Source organism: Haliotis rubra, unplaced genomic scaffold (genome assembly GCF_003918875.1).
Source record: "Haliotis rubra isolate DU_JTF1 unplaced genomic scaffold, ASM391887v1 Scf1903, whole genome shotgun sequence".
Taxonomy (NCBI): domain Eukaryota; kingdom Metazoa; phylum Mollusca; class Gastropoda; order Lepetellida; family Haliotidae; genus Haliotis; species Haliotis rubra.
In genome coordinates this window covers 48,267-65,238 of record NW_025765896.1, presented here as the reverse complement: position 1 = coordinate 65,238, position 16,972 = coordinate 48,267, and the positions used below count along the sequence as shown (strand labels likewise).

Genomic DNA, 16,972 nt, shown 5'->3' with positions numbered 1-16,972 from the left:
AATGGCTACGGAAAATCAGCATTGAGTGGGTGAGTTAAGATTTTAAGTCGCATCAGCAATATTTCAGCCATATCGTGACTAATAACAAGTTAAAATGTCACACACAAAACATTGAAAATTATAAAAGCCTGTCGGCGAAGGACAGTAAAATTAACTAGAATATCACAGATATAATTGTAAAACTAGTATGAATATCTCTTAACTTTCAAAGACAATACTGTATAAAAAACGTGCTATAGATCACCAAGAACTGACGGTAGATCACCATACTGGGGATCATGGCGCCTTTGCTACCTGCATGGACCCTGGCTGGATTTACACCATCCCTTCAAGGATTGGCGATTGTAGCCAGAATTAGCTATACATTAAAAAAACACATATTCTACGACTAAAAACACGTAATATGAAAACACCTTTGAATGAAATGGGACTTACATACTATCAGCATTGGAAAAGGTGAGTATGATTGAGTTAAGATTTTAAGTCACATGGGCAATATTTCAGCCATATCGTGACTATTAACAAGTTATAATGTCATAAGAAATCAATATAAAAACCTGTCGGCGAAGGACAGTAAAAATAACAAGAATATCGCAGATGCAATTGTAAAACTAGTATGAAAATCTAAAAATATCTTAACTATGAAGTTGCTATAGATCGCCAACAACTGAAGGTAGATCACCATACTAGAGACTATGGGGACTTACAGTACCTTTGCTACCTGCATGGACCCTAGCTGGATTTACATCATCCCTTCAGCGATTGGCGATTGAAGTCAAAATTAGCCATACCTTAAAATAAGAGTGAGTGAGCGAGTGAGTTAATATTTAACATCACATCGGCAATATTTCAGCCATATCGTGACGAGAACATATATGACATTGAAATGGAATATGTGTATATTATAAAAAGCTGTCATCGAAGGACAGTAAAACAACTAGAATATCACAATTAGAGTTAGAGCTAGCGGGGAAAGTTAAAACTAATAGCACTATAAGGACAATACAAGATAAAAACAGGCTATAGATCGCCAACAACTGAAGGCAGATCACCATACTAGGGACCACGGGGACTTATATTACTTTTGCTACCTGCATGGACCCTAGCTGGATTTACATCATCCCTTCAGCTCCTGGCGATTGTAGTCGAATTTAGCCCTAAGTTGAAAGCACAAAAATACTACGTTTAAAGAATCTGGTAAGTTGAGGTTGACTTTAAATGTTTCGGGACTTACGTACCCTCTCAGGAGAACACATTAAAATAAGACACATTTTACGATTAAAAACACGTGATATGAAAAACAAAATTGAATGAAATGGGACTTACATAGTATCAGCATTGGAAAAGGTGAGTATGAGTGAGTTAAGATTTTAAGTTACATCGGCAATATTTCAGCCAATCAGCATTGGAAAAGACCTACCTTGGGGTGTTATCATTGTGTGACAATGGGGTCAGGTCAAGTATACGATCACCAACCAGGAGACGACATTCGTAGGCCTTATTAATTGCAGCATCAGCGTTGAACAGTAAAATTGACAGTATTAAGACCAGAGGAAAGTTTGAGATGCATGCCATACTGACTGAGGGAATCCAACTGTTTGATAACAGTGACAAGCTGTTGTGTATCAGTGTGTGGATGACCTATGTATCATCAGAGATAACAGACGTTTATCTATGATGCTCGGCCACGAGTTATCCGTGGCCAGGGTTTGATTCACTGTGTGACCCAGCGAATAAACGGTGTAGAGATCTGGAATGCAGATACGCAGTGATTTATCTCACCCACTCACCATTAGACTAACTATGATCAATTATCATCCGATAACTCCGCACTCAGGCATAATTCAGGCACATTGTGAGTGAGTAAGTTAAGATTTTAAGTCACATCGACAATATTTCAGCCATATCATTGTGGGGGGCATTGTGGGCGAGCTGGCTAAGGCGCCAGGCTAGTGATCCAGCGAGCTTGAGGTGACGGGATCGAGCCCACCTGTGACCGGGTGTAGTGTGTTCAGGGATTCTGGTGGTTGAGGGCATAGGTACCAGGAACAGTGTTCTTATTGCCCAACACACCACTTCGGCCCTAACTTCACCTAGACGGGTGGTTGAATGGGCCCGGTTCAACCAATCGGCTGGTCACGCCAAGCCCTGAGCATTACTTTATGTAATAATGCACATCATTTTGAGATGCTATTTTAAGTCTTCAGAAATTCAAATACACACGTTCATGTTTTTGCCTAGAGTCGTATGCCCAGAAGGCGGTGGCTCATGGGCCAATCTAGTGGAATAATTAACCTTTTAATTTTTCTGCTGGAGTATATCATCCGGGTATCCTTGGTGCTGCAAAACCCACTTGTTTTAGCATTGTCCTTGTGATAATCCGTGGTGGGTAGGGAGCTCGGATGATGAACCATTAAAAACTAACCATGGCATACGAAACCCCCCTTAAAAAAACAAAACGTCCACTTGACACTGATCTAGATGGTAACGACCAACGACTGTCCACATCCATTGATTACTAGCCACATTTCTCGTGATTGAGACTCACGATAGCACAAGATTAAGGTTGAACCCTTCTGCAATACAGAAAGGCATACAAGGCATTGCCGGTGACGTTAATAATATCAAACGTTTAGGTTCAGGTGCATTACTCGTTGAGTGCAGCAAAAGACAACAGGCAACTAACCTGATGACTACTGAAACATTCGTCGGCATTCCAGTATCAGTATGTCCTCATAGACACTGAACACCAGCAAAGGAATCATCAGAGGTAGATATCGATTGTTTGACATACGTTAAGCGTTTTACAACACGTAAAAAACAGGAAACCATTCAGACTAACACGTACCTGTTTTTGTTTTCTTCTCCAAATGCTCCCAGATCAGTAAAGGCAGGATATTGTCACATTAATGTTGACACCTACACCAAATCCTTTAAGATGTTTTAAATGCCAGAAGTTTGGTCATGGTGTTAGAACTTGCACATTGTCTGTTGTGTGTGCTCACTGTTTTGAGAAGACACATACAACAGAAGATTGTGACAGTTACTTTAAGAAATGTACCAACTGTGCAGACAATCACTCATCATTCTCAAAAGATTGTCCGATCTGGAAACAGCAGATGGAGATCAATCAGATACAGTTCACTCAAAACATTAGTTTACCTGACGCCAAAAAGCTTGTCTTAAGATCTGAAATTAAGGAAACCTGTGCACCCATAGCCAAAACATCGTCTGATTCAACTCCCCAATAGCCAAATCATCTGTAATCTGTCAGACGAATTTAACTTGGCTCTAAACCGATTCTCCTAAGATTTTGTCACCTGCTATGTCTACACAAACTGCGGAACCACTTCCTGTCACAAGTAGAATACACAATGGGGCTACGGGACCAGGTCCCTCAATTTAAAAAATTGAGCCCCTGGGAAGTCCCTAATCCCGTAGCCCCATTGTGTATACTACTACTGAGGTGCATGCACAATTTGATGAAACTCAGTCGAATAGTTTCTGAAATATTGACTTTTAAGTGAGCATGGGGTCAGTCGGGAAAAAGGCTCGGGTCGTCTCGGGTGTGGTTGCTCCGCCGAGCACTGTGGGCGGACGAGTCGCAGTGCGTGTGCGTGTGTCTCTCTCGGCTTGGCGTACGGGTGGCTGGCTGGCTGGCAACATTAAGCAGAAGAATAGGCATGCAAGACTGATAAAAAATCATGACGAGAAACTATCATCACACGGTGGGTGATGTGTAAGGTACTGTGTCGTGAGGTACGATCATCAACTCCTCTCTGAAGAATGCTCTCGGCGGTCCGTCTTTCAAGTAGTACAAGTTCGGTTCGCCGGCTTCGATGTCGACAAGGTCTACGTTGTACATTTTCATGGACCATATCGGATCGGTGGCGCATTTTCTGCTGTCTCCCTAGTATTCTCCCGGCTGGTACAAGTACCTAACGCTGACCCAGTCCGGTAATGTTTTTTCTGTTTTATTGCGACGTGCCGCCGCCGCTGGTGATGATTCGACTGATTTCATTTTGATGGCTTCGACGGGTCTTTTGCCCACGAGTCTGGTGACTTCGTTGTTGATGACATCCACCACTCGTGTCAAGTGTACAACCCATTCCGTGTTTCTGTTTCTGGGATCGATTAAATCCTGTGAGTATTGGTTCGAGAACAGGCGTTCGGCTAGGGTGTGATTGAATCTCTCAACGAGTGAGCTCCCGCTATACCTCGTCTCACCTAGACGTCGTGCTTGGCCAGCAGCTGTGACACGGCTCCCATGAACTCGAGTCCGGGATCGACTTGCAATACGGCAGGCCAGGTCAAGCAACTGCGTTTGTATATGTGTTCAAAGGCTTTGGAGACTTCGTTCGAATCTTTGGTCGTCAACGGTTCAGCTTCCTTGTAGCGACTGGCGACGTCAACTAGTTTGCCTAGGTCCTGACTAGTTCGCACCTAGTTTCTACCTAGTTTGCACCTAGTTTGCCTAGGTTCTGCCTAGTTTTCCATATAGACAATGGTGTAGATATATGTTACAAACCCAATGCCGTCGAAAAGACAACTATCGCAAGACCAAGTGGAAGAGATTCGCAAGATGCTTGGAAAAATCTCTGCACAAGAAACGAAAAAACGATTTGGAATCGGTCCAATCGACTACGCAATACAGAAGATGATATGCAAATAGCTACAAAGCCCATTTCTTCCTCCCCCGCTACAAATCCGAACTCCAGCACATCCATATTGCCAACCGAAGAACCGTCAACCCTCTTGCCCGCCGGCGAGATAGCTCCAAATCCGATGTCTACCTCCAGCACAACCGTATTGCCTGCTGCAGAATCGTCGACTGCGCCCACCGTCCAGGACTTCTACGACCGCTTGGGGAGGCTCGAGGTCCATGTGGAACAAAACGCAACGATGTTGTCTGCTCGTGTGGAGCAAACCGCGACGATGTTGTCGGCTCGTGCAGAGCAAACCACGAATTTGTTGGTCGACATCTTCGCGATCTAAAGCGATCATGTTGGCGATCTAAAGCCCATTTTATAATGTATTGTCCTAATTTAAAATCCAATTTTAGAGGTGAGGTGAGGTGAAATTGGGTTTAACGTCGTGCTTGAGAATATTTCGCTCATATGACGACGTGCATGCGTGTGTATGTGTATGTGCGGCTGCTGGTACTAGCCCAGACTTAAGCTAGTTTTATGGTGCTAGCCCACTGAGATACCATGCCGCAGTGAAGCATGAATACCCCACTCAGACACTTTATACTGACTCCGAGCCGACCAGTCCTTGTTGTACCCATTAATGCCGAGCGTCAGGCATGGACCAACAAGTACCATATTTTAACGTCTTTTGGTATGACGCGGTCGGGGATCGAACCCGCGACCTTCCGCTCTCCGGGAGGACCAATTTTAGAGAGAGATGCTAGTTTTATTTCTTGATACTGTGATATTCTAGTCGGTTTTACTGTCCTTCGATGACAGGTTTTTATAATTTACATGTATTTATGGTGAATTCTAAACTTGTTTTAGTCACGATATGGCTGAAATATTGCCGATGTGACTGTAATTTTTAACTAACTCACTCACTCACTCACTCACTTAAAACACTATACTTTAAAACACAATAAATATATTCAAAAGGGATCGAATATTTCAGTTTCGTTTAATAATCAAAGAATTAAATATCCGCTGATATGAGTGAGTGAGTGAGTTTAATTTTACGCCGCACTCAGCAATATTCCAGCTACATGGCGTCGGTCTGTAAATAATCGAGTCTGGACCAGACAATCCAGTGATCAACAGCATGAGCATCGATCTGCGCAATTGGGAACCGATGACATGTGTCAACCAAGCCAGCGAACCTGACCACCCGATCCCGTTAGTCGCCTCTTACGAGAAGCATGGGTTACTAAAGATCAATATTCTAACCCGGACCTTCACGGGTAGCTGATAGTATGTAAAAGATACTGCAAGCCCCTAATCAGCCTAATCGGACTTCATGCCCAGTAAACATTAAGAGTGGACGGAGACATTTTATGGACTAAGTAAAACTTGTGTCGCAATAGAAAACACAGGCGATTATCCTCTATGCGTGTACATCGTTATGCGTATTACTTTAGCTAAAAAAATCATTTGTTAAACGTTTCAAAGTATTAAGTACCTATGTTTAACCTGGGAGCCATCGTCCTCCCAAATCTGATTTCTCGTGTTGTAAGTTTTTCGTTCAGAACTTTAATCTCGGTTCGTCATGGACATTCTTTTAATGATTAACGACAATTATTTTGAGGTGAAAAGACCTAGGTGAAAAGTTCTGGTGATGGGAATGATTTGGCTGCTTGTTGTTTAACGCCGCACTCAGCATAACCAGCCAATCCAGTGATCAACAGCATGAGCGCGTATCTACACAATTGGGGTACGATGACATGTGTCAACCAAGTCAGCAAGCCTGACCACCCAATCCTGTTAGCTGCCTTTTACGACAACTTTGGGTTACTGAAGACCAATTCTAACCCGGATCTTCAAGGGTATGCTGGGAATGACCCTTACGGTGAAGGTGATCCTGGCTAGGACGACGACGACGATGGTGATGGTGATGATGATGATGATGATGATGATGATGATGATGATGATGATGATGATGGTGCAGGTTCACTGCAAATAGACTGTTCAGTAGATGTCCGTTCAATACAATACGGTTGAAAGTGACTCGATAACACACGAATAATTTTATTATGATTTCGTTCAACACAAATGCCTACAAAATCACACGCAATGATTTTGTTCGACCCAGCCCATCAAATACTCTGGGCCCTCCTCATGGTAGTGTGGGTATATTAAACCACAAGTGAAATTCATATACCGACCCCGAATCTAGAAGTCCTGGCTACAAATACCACAGTTAATGATACAAAACAAACTGTTATAGACATCTACTAGAATATTACAAAACTGTTTACCGATTGTTTGATTGGTATGCTAAACGTTGATGTGTCAATAGTGAAGCCAACCACTTTGTGGATGAGAAGGATATTATATACCACAGCTTGTGAGTTAATCTCTGAGCAAGACGTCTGAGCCAGAGTAGTATATCGATTTGTGGATGAGAAGGGTATTACATACCACAGCTTGTGAGTTAATCTCTGAGCAAAACGTCTGAGCCAGAGTAGTATATCGATTTGTGGATGAAAGAAGGGTATTACGTACCACAGCTTGTGAGTTAATCTCTGAGCAAAACGTCTGAGCCAGAGTAGTATATCGATTTGTGGATGAAAAGGGTATTACGTACCACAGCTTGTGAGTTAATCTCTGAGCAAAACGTCTGAGCCAGAGTAGTATATCGATTTGTAAATGATATGGATATTACGTACCACAGCTTGTGAGTTAATCTCTGAGCAAAACGTCTGAGCCAGAGTAGTATATCGATTTGTAAATGATATGGATATTACGTACCACAGCTTGTGAGTTAATCTCTGAGCAAAACGTCTGAGCCAGAGTAGTATATCGATTTGTGGATGAAAAGGGTATTACATACCACAGCTTGTGAGTTAATCTCTGAGCAAAACGTCTGAGCCAGAGTTGTATATCGATTTGTGGATGAAAAGGGTATTACATACCACAGCTTGTGAGTTAATCTCTGAGCAAAACGTCTGAGCCAGAGTAGTATATCGATTTGTGGATGAGATGGATATTACATACCACAGCTTGTGAGTTAATCTCTGAGCAAAACGTCTGAGCCAGAGTAGTATATCGATTTGTTGATGAAAAGGGTATTACATTCCACAGCTTGTGAGTTAATCTCTGAGCAAAACGTCTGAGCCAGAGTAGTATATCGATTTGTAAATGATATGGATATTACATACCACAGCTTGTGAGTTAATCTCTGAGCAAAACGTCTGAGCCAGAGTAGTATATCGATTTGTAAATGATATGGATATTACGTACCACAGCTTGTGAGTTAATCTCTGAGCAAAACGTCTGAGCCAGAGTAGTATATCGATTTGTGGATAAAAAGGGTATTACATACCACAGCTTATGAGTTAATCTCTGAGCAAAACGTCTGAGCCAGAGTAGTATATCGATTTGTGGATGAAAAGGGTATTACATACCACAGCTTGTGAGTTAATCTCTGAGCAAAACGTCTGAGCCAGAGTAGTATATCGATTTGTAAATGATATGGATATTACGTACCACAGCTTGTAAGTTAATCTCTGAGCAAAACGTCTGAGCCAGAGTAGTATATCGATTTGTAAATGATATGGATATTACGTACCACAGCTTGTGAGTTAATCTCTGAGCAAAACGTCTGAGCCAGAGTAGTATATCGATTTGTGGATGAAAAGAGTATTACATACCACAGCTTGTGAGTTAATCTCTGAGCAAAACGTCTGAGCCAGAGTAGTATATCGATTTGTGGATGAAAAGGGTATTACATACCACAGCTTGTGAGTTAATCTCTGAGCAAAACGTCTGAGCCAGAGTAGTATATCGATTTGTAAATGATATGGATATTACATACCACAGCTTGTGAGTTAATCTCTGAGCAAAACGTCTGAGCCAGAGAAGTATATCGATTTGTGGATGAGATGGATATTACGTACCACAGCTTGTGAGTTAATCTCTGAGCAAAACGTCTGAGCCAGAGTAGTATATCGATTTGTGGATAAAAAGGGTATTACATACCACAGCTTGTGAGTTAATCTCTGAGCAAAACGTCTGAGCCAGAGTAGTATATCGATTTGTGGATGAGATGGATATTACATACCACAGCTTGTGAGTTAATCTCTGAGCTAAACGTCTGAGCCAGAGTAGTATATCGATTTGTGGATAAAAAGGGTATTACATACCACAGCTTGTGAGTTAATCTCTGAGCAAAACGTCTGAGCCAGAGTAGTATATCGATTTGTGGATGAAAAGGGTATTACATACCACAGCTTGTGAGTTAATCTCTGAGCAAAACGTCTGAGCCAGAGTAGTATATCGATTTGTAAATGATATCGATATTACGTACCACAGCTTGTTTGTAAATGAAGTTAATCTCTGAGCAAAACGTCTGAGCCAGAGTAGTATATCGATTTGTAAATGATATGGATATTACGTACCACAGCTTGTGAGTTAATCTCTGAGCAAAACGTCTGAGCCAGAGTAGTATATCGATTTGTGGATGAAAAGAGTATTACATACCACAGCTTGTGAGTTAATCTCTGAGCAAAACGTCTGAGCCAGAGTAGTATATCGATTTGTGGATGAAAAGGGTATTACATACCACAGCTTGTGAGTTAATCTCTGAGCAAAACGTCTGAGCCAGAGTAGTATATCGATTTGTAAATGATATGGATATTACATACCACAGCTTGTGAGTTAATCTCTGAGCAAAACGTCTGAGCCAGAGTAGTATATCGATTTGTGGATGAGATGGATATTACGTACCACAGCTTGTGAGTTAATCTCTGAGCAAAACGTCTGAGCCAGAGTAGTATATCGATTTGTGGATAAAGGGTATTACATACCACAGCTTGTGAGTTAATCTCTGAGCAAAACGTCTGAGCCAGAGTAGTATATCGATTTGTGGATGAGATGGATATTACATACCACAGCTTGTGAGTTAATCTCTGAGCAAAACGTCTGAGCCAGAGTAGTATATCGATTTGTGGATAAAGAGGTTATTACATACCACAGCTTGTGAGTTAATCTCTGAGCAAAACGTCTGAGCCAGAGTAGTATATCGATTTGTGGATGAAATGGATATTACATACCACAGCTTGTGAGTTAATCTCTGAGCAAAACGTCTGAGCCAGAGTAGTATATCGATTTGTAAATGATATGGATATTACATACCACAGCTTGTGAGTTAATCTCTGAGCAAAACGTCTGAGCCAGAGTAGTATATCGATTTGTAAATGATATGGATATTACGTACCACAGCTTGTGAGTTAATCTCTGAGCAAAACGTCTGTCAGAGTAGTATATCGATTTGTGGATAAAAAGGGTATTACATACCACAGCTTGTGAGTTAATCTCTGAGCAAAACGTCTGAGCCAGAGTAGTATATCGATTTGTGGATGAGATGGATATTACATACCACAGCTTGTGAGTTAATCTCTGAGCAAAACGTCTGAGCCAGAGTAGTATATCGATTTGTGGATGAAAAGGGTATTACATACCACAGCTTGTGAGTTAATCTCTGAGCAAAACGTCTGAGCCAGAGTAGTATATCGATTTGTGGATGAAAAGGGTATTACATACCACAGCTTGTGAGTTAATCTCTGAGCAAAACGTCTGAGCCAGAGTAGTATATCGATTTGTGTGTGAGAAGGGTATTACATACCACAGCTTGTGAGTTAATCTCTGAGCAAAACGTCTGAGCCAGAGTAGTATATCGATTTGTAAATTGTATGGATATTACGTATCACAGCTTGTGAGTTAATCTCTGAGCAAAACGTCTGAGCCAGAGTAGTATATCGATTTGTAAATTGTATGGATATTACGTACCACAGCTTGTGAGTTAATCTCTGAGCAAAACGTCTGAGCCAGAGTAGTATATCGATTTGTGGATAAAAAGGGTATAACATACAACAGCTTGTGAGTTAATCTCTGAGCAAAACGTCTGTGCCAGAGAAGTATATCGATTTGTGGATGAAAAGGGTATTACATACCACAGCTTGTGAGTTAACCTCTGAGCAAAACGTCTGAGCCAGAGTAGTATTTCGATTTGTGGATGAAAAGGGTATTACGTACCACAGCTTGTGAGTTAATCTCTGAGCAAAACGTCTGAGCCAGAGTAGTATATCGATTTGTGTATGAGAAGGGTATTACATACCACAGCTTGTGAGTTAATCTCTGAGCAAAACGTCTGAGCCAGAGTAGTATATCGATTTGTAAATAATATGGATATTACATACCACAGCTTGTGAGTTAGTCTCTGAGCAAAACGTCTGAGCCAGAGTAGTATATCGATTTGTGGATGAGATGGATATTACATACCACAGCTTGTGAGTTAATCTCTGAGCAAAACGTCTGAGCCAGAGTAGTATATCGATTTGTGGATGAAAAGGGTATTACATACCACAGCTTGTGAGTTAATCTCTGAGCAAAACGTCTGAGCCAGAGTAGTATATCGATTTGTGGATGAGAAGGGTATTACAAACCACAGCTTGTGAGTTAATCTCTGAGCAAAACGTCTGAGCCAGAGTAGTATATCGATTTGTGGATGAAAAGGGTATTACATACCACAGCTTGTGAGTTAATCTCTGAGCAAAACGTCTGAGCCAGAGTAGTATATCGATTTGTAAATGATATGGATATTACGTACCACAGCTTGTGAGTTAATCTCTGAGCAAAACGTCTGAGCCAGAGTAGTATATCGATTTGTGGATAAAAAGGGTATTACGTACCACAGCTTGTGAGTTAATCTCTGAGCAAAACGTCTGAGCCAGAGTAGTATATCGATTTGTGTATGAGAAGGGTATTACATACCACAGCTTGTGAGTTAATCTCTGAGCAAAACGTCTGAGCCAGAGTAGTATATCGATTTGTAAATTGTATGGATATTACGTACCACAGCTTGTGAGTTAATCTCTGAGCAAAACGTCTGAGCCAGAGTAGTATATCGATTTGTAAATGATATGGATATTACGTACCACAGCTTGTGAGTTAGTCTCTGAGCAAAACGTCTGAGCCAGAGTAGTATATCGATTTGTAAATAATATGGATATTACATACCACAGCTTGTGAGTTAGTCTCTGAGCAAAACGTCTGAGCCAGAGTAGTATATCGATTTGTGGATGAGAAGGATATTACATACCACAGCTTGTGAGTTAATCTCTGAGCAAAACGTCTGAGCCAGAGTAGTATATCGATTTGTGGATGAAAAGGGTATTACATACCACAGCTTGTGAGTTAATCTCTGAGCAAAACGTCTGAGCCAGAGTAGTATATCGATTTGTGGATGCGAAGGATATTACATACCACAGCTTGTGAGTTAATCTCTGAGCAAAACGTCTGAGCCAGAGTAGTATATCGATTTGTGGATAAAAAGGGTATTATATACCACAGCTTGTGAGTTAATCTCTGAGCAAAACATCTGAGCCAGAGTAGTATATCGATTTGTGGATGAAAAGGATATTACATACCACAGCTTGTGAGTTAATCTCTGAGCAAAACGTCTGAGCCAGAGTAGTATATCGATTTGTGGATGAAAAGGGTATTACATACCACAGCTTGTGAGTTAATCTCTGAGCGTCAGGTGATTGTTGGAAAGTTGAAATCATCCTTTTTGAGATTCAACCGCGTGGAGTTTTGTCATACAGACAAAGAAACTAAAACCTGAACCTTAATGTAGGTCATTTTTATCCAGATCAGATGTCTGTCTCTTCTTATGAACGAAACAGCACATCTGATGACTGTATTCCAAAGCCATCTTAAATTCCACACTTTTAAATTCCACACCAGTGAGTGAGTGAGTATAGTCCTACGCCGCTTTTACCATTCTTCAAGCGGGGGACACCAGAAATGGGCTTCCTACATTGTACGCATGTGGGGAATCGAACCCTGGCCTTCGCCGTCACAAGCGAGAACGTTTACAACTAGGCTACCCCACCGCCTCCACTTACTAAACCATGTCTAACGATGACTGTATATAGGATTCTTTGATCGTAACATTATCGGGTGTGTTAAACTTCTTTCATGAGATACATATTTCGACGAAGATATGCATAGACTAGCTGTGTAGCAAATATGAATCAGTTCAGTCCGTCTACTACACGACAGTTTCATAGCATAGATGTTGTAAATGATTACTGAGTCAGTGTCCAACATTTCCACAATCAATGATTACATCGTACCCAGGTAAGCAATCATTATGTTTCGTAACCTGCATATCTGTCTTCGCCACTCGCTCGGTATGTTGTGTACAGGTGCAACGCACAGGTTACAACTCTTATAAAGTGGAGGACGCTTGTTACAAGCCGGTTGAGGTGTACCCACCTTTGAGAAAACAAGTCATCAACACACCTGTCAGTTGAACAGAGTATTGTGCGTCTTGAGCACATGCTGGAATGTTGATATCGCGCATTACCGACGACCATAATTAAAATGTGCATACTTGCCTATGAATTGCTTTGATACTCATGTTATTTGTAGTGTAGAGTGAACATACAACCAAGGTGTCCACACATCCTCAGAGCTAGTTCCTGTGTTCCTCGGTCTTACTTTGCCTAACGATGTTGCATAATGACTCCTATGTTTCGTGATCCAACCAACCTATGATTATTTCAGATATTCCAGATCAACCTCCAACTTGCAGGTAAGTTTCGTTTAGTCTAAATGATTACATGTCATAAAACTCTTGTCGGGCTATAAGTGGAGAACAATCTCTAAATAACACCTGTCTCAAGGGACATGCTGTTTTGGTTTGTGGTCAGGGACAGTGTTACAAAATTTGTGTATTCACGAAATATCATTACTTTAAGCTAGTTCTGTGATGTTTGTCTCCTTAAGCATTCATGAACGTGTCAATATATAATGGTTTATGCTGTCCAAACACTGGAGGATTGAGGGAAATAAATACAAATTCCTTCATAAATATATCATGTTGGAACTAATTAATTTCATCATATACAAGAAATTCATTTAATTCATTATCATTTTAGATCATGCTAAATAGTTTCAGGAGAGGTCAGCGCACGAGCCCATATCAGAGAGGATACCAGAAAATAATACATTTGAAAAATTCTAGACTAGAGAAAGCATTAAATTCATGAATAAATAAGCCACTCTCATCTCTAATGTTCAGTCGTTATCACCACTTATATATTAGTTTGAGATGAATGTTCAAATCTGCATTGTGGAGAGAGTCGCCATCGCACATCAATGATGTTTCCGGAAGGCCGTAAAAGCTCTGCATGTTGTTGTTTTTAAAATTTATTGATATGAAATTTGACACTGTTGCAACACCCGATATAAAGGATATTATACATCTTTAGGACATGTTAAACATGCACTGAGAACACAGCCACCAATCGTATTCCAATGCTTGTTTGACTGGCATTCTGAAAACATTACTTGATAGATACCAACTGCGTCCTAGCATAAATTTAAGAGACGTTTCCATGTTGATCAAGATCAAAGTGACTGAATGAGTGAGTGAAATTTAAAGTCTCATCGGCAGTATTTCAGCCATACCGTGACTAGGAAAGTCGTAGATTAAAATATATGTAGACAATATAAATCTCCGTAAAGTTAAAACTAGCATGTAATCATAAAACAATATTTCTACAGAACAACACACTATAAATGGGCTTTAGATCGCCAACAACTGAAAGTAGGTCACCATACCAGAGACCATGGGCACTTTTGTGCAGTACTGTTGCTAGCTGCACGAAACCTGGTCGGATTTACATCATCCCTTCCGCCGTTGGTGATTGTAGTCATATTTAGCCATGATTTAAAATCACAAAGATACTACGTTTAAAATATTCGGTAAGCTTAATTTAGTCATGTTTTGGGACTTACGTACCCCGACAGGAGGACAGTAATTATACATTGAGGATACAGCCACTCACAATCTCAGCTGCTCAATTAAACCACCAATTATGGAATAGTTTTATCTATTTACAAACCATTTATCAAAGTTTCTCTAACAATTCAATTTCTTTTAAAAATGCAATAATTAAATGATAATTAACGTGAAAAAGATCCTTCAGTGTTTTGACATGAGGTATTTATCCCTTGTGATGAAAAAATCAGTGCAGTCAAGCTGGACATGTTTGACAGTTATTCTGTCACCACAAGTAATACACAACGGGGGATCTTTACTTTTCAATAAATACTCATGAGTATATCTGGTATGGATAATGCGACATCCTCGCATAATGCCCTCTTCAAAAATGGACTGACAAGCCAAGTAGGTGTAACCAATTGTAAGTTATATTTGATGTTAATTGTTGATCCCTACTTGGGTGTCCCACTTCTTGTGGATCAGAACACGAGTATAAGATCTAATTACGGTTTTGTAAGATCTAATTTCGGTTTTCGGAAAAGAGAGCCGTGTGTTTTTTCAGGAAAATACTTCCATTACTTAAGGTTGGAACGCTAACCATAAAGAAGGTTAATAGTGAGTGAGTGAGTTAATGTTTAACGTCACATTGGTAATATTTCTGCAGTATCGTGACGAGAATAATTTCTAGATTAAAAAATGATTAAATTTACATGTCAAAGACTTTGACTTGAGAGAGAGAAGGAGGGAGAGAGAGAGAAAGAGAGAGAGAGAGAGATCTAAATATGGAACAATGCTGTTGTGTAGAAAGGGTCCTGAAATGCTGCTTTTGGTTGAAGGAAGGTTGAGGGAAACTGATATGCATGATAACTCATTAATAGGCAAATGAATACATGACGTCACAGGTCAAAAAGGTGATGGTGTAATGAAAGGGTCCAGTGAGCCAACGCCATCTTTAAGTAAACCCTTCATTAAACGAACGAAAGGCGTACTCAATGAAATCCTTATATGCACATCTGACGATTTGGGCATGTGACCCTGGTAAGTCTATCAAAGACGTGAATAGCTATACCTTGCGTCGGTCAACACTGTCAGCCGAGGGGTTGTGTGTGTGTGTGTGCGTGCGTGCGTGCGTGCGTGCGTGCGTGCGTGCGTGCGTGCGTGTGTGTGTGTGTGTGTGTCGACTCAGGAAGTCAAGTTTTGGATTTTGTATAAAGCTGTGGATGTGGACAGGGCGTACGCTTTGATGTTTGGGTGTTATTTTAGCACATGGCTCATCTCCTCTGGCATGTTGTTACAAGGTTGCTGGCTGATGGAAGTGAACACATCGCACATGAAAGATCGACCGATCGCACTCAGTTTACGTTCACCCCAAAATAACTCAAATCAGAAAATAGTCGAGAGTGTGTCTTGCCCGAGGTCATAGTTTCAATAGATAACGAATTATAATAGATGTAGCACACAATGACACAAAACATTTCCATTCATATAAATCTTGAATACAGTGCGTGTGTTGGAAAGTACGGAAGCGTAGTAGGGCCACGGTCTTACTACCTCCTACGTAGTACTTAATATCTCCTACGTAGGACAGTACCTCATACGTAGGACTTAGTATCTCCTACGTAGGACTTAGTATCTCCTACGTAGGACATAGTATCTCCTACGTAGGACTTAGTATCTCCTACGTAGGACATAGTATCTCCTACGTAGTACTTAATATTTCCTGTAGGAGATGATCGATATACGTTTATATAGATTAATCTGAAACGGTCGACTTAAATCCCCAGACACACACACAATCTCCTGTTTTACTGGCTCAGTCACTGTGAGAGTCTACAGTCATTCGTTTCATTCACTATTAGAGTCTACAGTTATGTGTTTCCTTCACTATTAGAGTCATGTGTTCAACTAATTGTTGCACATTACTGTGTTGGACCGACTGTTATACTTTACTGCCTTGCGTTCAGTTTACTATTACGCGTTGCAGTTAGTTCACTGTTAAATGTTGCACTTTGTTACACTTTACTATTATGCATTGGATATCTCAGAGGTCGTTGCACATGAATCATAATCTGCGTGTACAGACGTGTCTTAGACTATAGGTAGCAATCTATGTGTACGTATCGCCTTATATTTATACAAATAACTATAATGACAATTCTTTGCCTTTTTGAATTTCGTATTGTTTTACGCCGCACTGAACACTTGTCCACCCCAGTCAAGTCAACCTGTAAACAATTACGAATAAAACCGCAAACGAGCGTTGCATCCAATCCAACCTAGCCCCATCAAGACGAACAACAACTTGCGGAGGTCGTGTTATAACCCGAGTTTCATATCACAACCTCACCCAAACCATCCCACCCACCTCTGTGTGTGTGTGTGTGTGTTTGTGTGTGTGAATAGATGTATGTATGATAGATTAAACATAACCATACCCAAACCTCCATAACTGCAATTAGAAGAGGGTCCACGTCACCCTAACGTAATACAC

General features: G+C 40.8%; 1 protein-coding gene and 1 long non-coding RNA gene across 2 annotated transcripts in view; one reads left to right on the top strand and one right to left on the bottom strand.

Annotated features, from left to right (window-relative positions):
- LOC124274427 (P cell-type agglutination protein map4-like) overlaps positions 1–16,972 on the bottom strand; it is a 53,019-nt gene that overhangs the window by 4,527 nt on the left and 31,520 nt on the right. The gene's annotated exons all lie outside the window — the stretch shown is intronic.
- Positions 28–14,196, top strand: LOC124274429. Its single transcript, XR_006897945.1, has 3 exons — positions 28–646; positions 14,083–14,086; positions 14,186–14,196. It is a non-coding gene; the product is annotated as an uncharacterized LOC124274429 (long non-coding RNA).